Source organism: Nannospalax galili, unplaced genomic scaffold (genome assembly GCF_000622305.1).
Source record: "Nannospalax galili isolate Female #2095 unplaced genomic scaffold, S.galili_v1.0 scaffold3916, whole genome shotgun sequence".
In the NCBI taxonomy this organism is placed as follows: Eukaryota; Metazoa; Chordata; class Mammalia; order Rodentia; family Spalacidae; genus Nannospalax; species Nannospalax galili.
In genome coordinates this window covers 23,600-31,310 of record NW_008338204.1, presented here as the reverse complement: position 1 = coordinate 31,310, position 7,711 = coordinate 23,600, and the positions used below count along the sequence as shown (strand labels likewise).

Below are 7,711 nucleotides of genomic sequence, written 5' to 3'. Positions count from 1 at the left end.
TCTAACCTATGACCACACCTGGTTTACTTAGCCATATTGTTTTCCATACTTAGCCATACTTTCCATACTTTTTCCATACTTAGCCATATTTCCATGTTATTTTCATTTGACTGGCATTTAATATCAAAAAATGTCATTTTCAGTACATTTATTTATAGAGTATTTGTTACACATCTTATATTCTATGATATTATTTCAAGTCAGCATATTGCATGAGAAGGAGGAATAAGGATAATTTGTCACAGGAAAAGAAAGTTTATGAATGTAGACTCTTAAATTGGAGCTATTGCTTGAGTTAGCCAAACTTCCTCATTATTTTTACTTTTTTACACAGGCTTTTGCCTTTGAACCCAGATAATGGACGTGGCCAATAAGTCTGCCGTGACTGAATTTGTTTTGCTGGGGCTCTCTAACTCCTGGGAACTACAGATATTTTTCTTTATTGTCTTCTTGCTGCTTTATGTGGCAACAATATTCGGCAACAGCCTCATAAGTGATCACAGTTCTAGCTGACCCTCTCCTGCACTCTCCTATGTACTTCCTGCTGAACAACCTTTCTCTCATTGACATGGCTCTTGCTTCCTTTGCCACGCCCAAGATGATTATAGACTATCTAACTAATCATAACACAATCTCTTTTGATGGATGCATCTCCCAGGTATTCTTTCTCCACCTTTTCACTGGTACTGAGATAATTTTACTGATGGCTATGTCTTTTGACAGATATGTTACAATTTATAAGTCCCTGCACTGTGCTTCAGTCGTTAGTCCCCAGGTGTGTGTTGCCCTTGTGGTCGCATCATGGATTGTAGGAATCATGCATTCAATGAGCCAGGTCATACTTGCTCTCACGCTACCATTCTGTGATCCCAACCAGGTAGACAGTTTTTTCTGCAACCTTCCTGTGGTGTTCCTGTTGGCTTGTATGGAAATATTTGTGCTTGGCCTCTTTATGATATCAATGAGTGGCATAATTGCTTTGTCCTGCTTTGTCCTTTTACTTAATTTGTATGTTATTGTGCTTGTTACAATCAAGCACCATTCCTCTAGAGGGTCCTCATAGGCCCTTTCGACCTGTACAGCTCACTTCCTTGTTGTCTTCATATTCTTTGGGCCATGCATCTTCATCTATATGTGGCCACAGAACAGCTCTGTGATAGAAAAGATCCTGTCTGTATTTTATACCATCTTTACTCCCATTCTGAACCCAATAATATATACGTTGAGAAATCAAGAAGTAAAGACAGCCATGAAGAAACTGAAAAGTAAGCTTCTAAATTCCAGGAGAGAAACTCCTTCGCATTCTTTTCCTTTTTAAATCTCTCAGCAGAGGTTTAGTGTCAAACAGAGTTTCCAAAGCTGTGTTCTTATTTCTGGACTTCATATAAAATTGTAATTGCCAAGAATTTCTAAGGTTATCAGGCTGTGTATTTTCAAGTGTATGGAAAAATATATGTGAAATTTTAAAAAGGAAGTTAATGGAAATATTTTTCCAGAAACCAAAACTATCTATAGAAATATAAGAAGTTGTTGTTTTGTTAAGATTTCCAATAATCAGTGCAATAGAAAATATCAAATAATAGCACATCAAAGGAGAAAATGACAATTACCTATAAATGGCAACTCAAGAAAATCCCTAAAGTATGACAAATTGGCAAGACTTCTGCAATCCTTAAATAGCCTAAACTGATGTAAGAAATTAATTTCTGCCCCAAATAGTCACTTTTTACATTTCTGAGTCACTTATACTTCACGTTAAATCAATTTGTGACCTCTGTAATTAGAGAGAAAAAATTCTGGGTATGTAAATATATAAATGGAGAAGGGGTGTGTAGAAATGATGTGAATGTGAATTTCCATCAACCACCTCAGTTAAGGATCACAGCAACCTGACTTTATACCTCCAGACAACTCAGTTAACCAGCACAGAAGCACTGCCTGGACACCACCAATAACCTCATTAGGGAGAATAACAGCAATGTATGTTACCTCCAGCCACTTCAGTTAATCAGCACAGCAACACTGGGCTGATATCTGCTTCTGACAATGTAGATTTATGGACAAGTGCAACAATCGTACAAACCAGAAAATGTTATGAGTTCCAAAGCTGAACCTTTAGTCCATAAGGTACCATGGAAAAGTTGTTCATGGGAAGTTAACATTAGAATATAACATGCTAATGATATGATTTATAAAGACTGATGTTTAAATTTACAATGTTATTTTATTTATTTATATTGACTTACACATTGGTTAAAGTATTATTCCCTTTAATATTTTGGAAAAGTAAATTTCTCACTAGTAATACACTGTAAATTTAATGTTATGCTTTTATATACAAATTGTTTTTGTTAGTGTTTTAACTATTAGCTTTTATGTACACAAGGAATTGCTACCACCTGCTGGTAGTGACTCTCACTGCAAGTACTGAAATACAAAATATTGTAGTTTTGTGTGCTTTGGAAGTCATCTTTTAAGAAACGATAGCAAGCATGAACTAATTCAAATTATGTGGAATTTACTAAATGGTATTTGTAAAAATAGTCTATCAAATATACTATCCCATGTGTATCTACTAAAGGTAAGAAAATGTTGCAAATGAGTATTTATAAATCTCTGGGTGTTTTTAATTTGGGGGATTATTGAGTAAATGGAGAAACCACAAATTTTTTATGAATTAAGTGAAATACATTCAGAGGTAAATTAAGTAAAAGAAACCCCTAGGTTTTCAATTTAAGGCAAATTATAAAAGGGATGTATTGTTTTTTATTGTGTTTTTTCATTAACTGTATTAAGCAAACAAGGAAACAAATTTAGTGTAAAAGTGTCTGATATTGTGTTTAAAATATAGCCAATTTTTAAATAAACAATAAAATTGTTTATGATATTAACATAAGCACAAAACACATTTCTACCAGTGAAATAACTGCATTATTCTATTTGAAATTCTACTATAAATGGCTTGACTTATGCTGTGTGTAAACATTGTCTTAGTTGCAGGTACATGTTAAGATTCAAGGACCTATTTATTTGGACCACTTAGCTCGTGTTTCAGTAATGTCCCCAATTAGTTCATGTAATATTTATTAGTCCAAGGAATCTTTTAAAAATTGAACTGTTTTTTGCAGTATTAATCTATGGAATATTTGACAGGCATATTGTAAATCTTCAGTGCTTATGTGGAAATTCTGAAAGAACATTTGCCAAAATCCCTCAGAGTTATAACTGATCAAAAGAGAACTCTGCAATGCAAGTTAGTAATGAGATTGAGAAGTTGGGTTGAGAATAAAACTTTGTAATGGAGAATGAAAAGAACTGTACAGACTCTGGGAGAATTCATATATAAAGAAAACTCCTTCCTTGGTATATCAACATGAGGATCCAGCATTGAAGGTATCTCTGCATGTTACACAAACTCTTAAACCTCTTAAACAGGATCTACAATTGGTAATTTTATCATTCTGTCTCCTTGATAAGCTGTGGATACTACTTTACCAACCATAAGCACAGTGGTGTGGCTACAAAGTTCTCAAGCAGTGGTTAAAAAAAGGTACTATTTACCACTAAGTAACCAATGCAGAAATGATTCCAAAACATTCTGGATGAGCAGAAGCCAGCAAACATCATGACAGTAAGCCAAACAGTTTTAAATGGTCTGCACTATTTCCAATAATACTATTAAGAGAATGTTGAGATATAGAATATATTTAAGGGCATTATGTTGACTTTGCCTTCCCTTACTGTTTGGGGACCCATTATGTCAGATGGCTGTACATTTTAAAGAATGTTAAGGAGCCAAATATATGTTCTATACAACTAAGCAAAATAATTCAATGCAAGTGGACAGGAGACTGCCAAAATCTAGGTATGAAGTGCTGTGGATATAGCTCCAGTGAGAGAGTGATTACCTGGCACATATGATGCCCTGGTTGAAGTCCGGTATGGACAAAAAAAATCAGAAAAAACATATACTGTAATATATAAAGGAATCAGATATATGTAGTGAGGATAAAATTTTCAAATTATGTTTGATTCTAAAAGCATTTGATAATAATTTCATAGTACTGTGCAGCTCAAAGATGGTAGATCTACCATGAAGTTATCAAAACTTAAGTTTCACACGTTGCATGGCAATTCTTTTTGTAATATTCATTTTTTCAAGGGGTCCCCTCAGATTATATACAATTTTCACTCTGAAGACCCTTGGTCCACCATCAGGATGGATAATGCCATCACCAAAGAGTTGTCTTATGAATGAAGAAAGGAAATCATGCAAAGCCCATGGTCACATTTAACAAGTGTTAGTCATTCTGTCAGTCTGGGTGATCAATGTTCAGTATTCATTTGAGTTCATAATTCTATTGTTTATCAAAAGGTAACTTTTGCACGTGTTTGTGTATAGTATTGATATATATATATGTGTGTGTGTGTGTGTGTGTGTGTACACATGTATGTGTGTGATTGCATATGGATGTGTGTGCACCCCTGCTAGTGGAAGCCAGATGTTTCTTGAAAGCTCTCCATCTTATGTTTGGAGGCAGTGTCTCTTACTTGCGCTCAGAGCTAACAGATCCTGCTAGTCTGGTTAGCCAGGTTTTCCTGGGGATCCCCTGTTTCTGCCTCCCCAGTGCTGGACTTATAGGCAGACCATAGGCCCAGCCAGAGTTTATGTGAGTGCTAGGGATCTGAACTCATACTCATACTTGCATGGTAAGTGCTCTACCCACTGAACCCTCTCCTCAGCCCCAATTAAAAGATATAATTTTGTGTTTTATATGTTCATGTATTCTATATGTGTGATGGCTAATACTAGGTGTCAGTTTGACTGGATCTGGGATTAACTGAAATGAGAGAGACCTTCATGATTGGATCATCTGAAGGGGGAAGACACACCCTAAATGTGGGTGTTACCTTCTGATGGAAGCCCCTATAAAATGCCATGGCGGAAGGCAGCACTTGCTTTTTGCTGCTTGCCTTCTCTCTCACTCATGAGTTCATCTTGCTGCTGTAGACTGAAGACAACCAGATCTCTGGGAATTCATCAGGCCTTCAGGAACAGACTAGGACTACTGAGACAGCCAGCCTTATGGACTGAGCAAACTATTTGATTCTCATCCTCTCCAGTGTGGTGCAGCCCTTGTTGGACTACTCAGGTTCTGCTTCTTTACAGAACCTTGACTAATACAGATTGTATATTTTAAACTATTGCATATGTGATATGCATCTGGATTAATTGGAAAATTAAAAGTGATTTCTAATGGAAAATTGCATCAATCCTTATTAATTCAAGTTTTTAGAAGCTTATTTTATTTCTGCTTGCAAGTTTTGTCAATCAATGGAAACTTTAAATTGCTGTTGAATCATTATTTTATATTGCTTCTTCATAATGAACAATTTTGAAATTAACTTAGAATGGGTATTTGCTGTAATTTTTCATCAGACTAAGAATGATGATGTTTGGAGGATGTGGAGAAAGGGGAATGCTCATTCACTGCTGGTGGGATTGCAAACTCCTGCAACCCGTATGGAAAACAGTGTGGAGAACTCAAATAAATCATTTTTAAAAATTAAAAAAAAAATAACACAGCAAAATGATAACAGGAAAAAAAATCTTTAAGGAAAAACAAAACAAAACAAAACAAAACAAAAACTAAAAATGAACCTACCATATGACCCAATTATATCACTCCATGGCATATACCCAAAAGGACTCATCCTATTGTAGAGGCACTGCTACAACCATGTTTATTGATGTTCTTTTCACAATAGGTAAGAGATGGAAGCAACCTAAGTGCCCCTCAACTGACCAGTTGTTAACTAAAATGTGGTACATTTAAAACAATGGAGTTCTATTCAGCAGTAAAGAAAGATGAAATGATGAAATTTACAGGTAAATGGATGGATCTAGAAATTGTTATACTAAGCAAAGTAACATGGACTCAGAAAAACAAAAGACATATGTACTCCCTCATTTGTGGGTCCTAGCACCAGATCCTTATAAGTGAGTGCATATCCTGATGCAACTGCAGGGACCAGGAATATGGAAAGGGAACCAGGGAGGTAAAGGGAAAGAAAGAAACTGAGCGAGAAAAATAGTAGGATAAAGGTGTCACTAAGGGAAAAATATGTAAATGGGGATAAAGGGGAAAGGGAAAGGAAGGTTATTCAAAGAACTATGGGAATAAAGGGAAAAAATTCTCCAGATGCACAGTTTAAAAAAAGCCTTAATCACAGAAGGAACCCTATAGGGATGGAAGAAAGCCCTCCAAGAAGCAAAATATTTGTTAAATGAAAATCCCAGTGCCAGAGGTAGGTTGCCCCCCTGTGAGATATTGGTCCGAGGGCTCTAGAGGTCCTCAAAACAATAAAGGCCATTGTCAATAATGTTAGCTGTACACTGGAAGTGGACGAATGGACCTTATTGCTGAAGACACTGCATGATATGACTGTGGGAGAGGGAGAATTCAAGCTTGGACTAAGCTGGAAATTCCCTGCCACTGGATGGGTGGCTTTCATTGTGCCAAAAGGCGATATGCAGATGACTGGAGGAGAATTGTCCCCCTATAATTCCTCTCAGTGATGGAACCTGCGTGTTGCACTAGTGGTTCCTACTGGTGCAACAGTGAAGCGTCTAGTGTATGTACAACCAACAAATTTTCGATTGGACATAATGCCTGCTCCTAGGGGTGGAGCACACATCTGGTACTGTAGACCTGGCCAACCCCCTGTGGCAGGGGAGAATATAGGCCCCAGTGGGAAGTCACTGCAATTGTTTTGTTAGATGGAAATGATGTGCCAGCTAAAATACTGCCTAAGTATTTGTGTTAACACCCATAGGTTAAGTTACTACAGAAGCCACTGTTTAGATGTTCTTCCTTCTTGCTGTTTGTGGTTTTATAGTAGATGGAATTGCACTGAAATGATTCAACAGTCCATGGAAATAGATGATGCAGAGACACGAAAGTTCAGTGCCTTGTCACAACGGGAGGAAGATCATCCCACACCTACTGCCCCTCCAAGGCTCAAGGAATTTTGCAGAAGAGGTTGGAAGAAAGAAAGAGCTGGAGGAAGGGTTGGAGTATTCACTGGCAATGTCCTCAGACCACTATGTCAGCAAGCTATAGTCACATCTCCTTCTTCCACTCATCAACAGTTCAAGGGGGAGTAAGTTACCCCTCCTACCCAATCAGTTGACATTAGCTACATGTGGGAGAGGTGCTAAAGGTGTATAAACTGAGAATGCCATGATGCACCTCTCTTGCCATTTTGTATGGCTGTTGGGAAGTCATACACTCTATATCTGATTGTGGACTTTCCAGCACAGCCATACATTGGGGGATGCCCACTCTTTTGTAAATAAACCTCCACCCTATGCTCTGTTAGGAAGCCCAACAAACTAGTTAGGATTAAAAAACAAAACAAAACAAACAAAACCCCAAATAAAATAAAAAGAACAGAGCTAATGGAAACCTTCATTATTCCACCAAAGTTGACCCCATGTTGGCAAATTCCTTGGTCTTTGATTTTTTTTTGTCTTTTTGAGATGGGGGTCTCCCTGTGGCCCCAGCTGACTTGGAGTCCACTGGGTGGACCAGGCTGGCCTCGAACTCACAGAGATCTCCAGGGCTCTGCCTCCCAAGTGCTGGGATTTAGGATGTTTGCCACCATGCCCAGCTTTGTTCTTTCATTTCTTTTCCCTGCTTTTCCATAT

General features: G+C 37.4%; 1 pseudogene; it reads left to right on the top strand.

The window, feature by feature from the left end:
* The first annotated feature begins 357 nt into the window (after window positions 1-357).
* On the top strand, window positions 358-1,318 carry LOC108490855 (annotated as a pseudogene).
* Window positions 1,319-7,711: the final 6,393 nt, after the last annotated feature.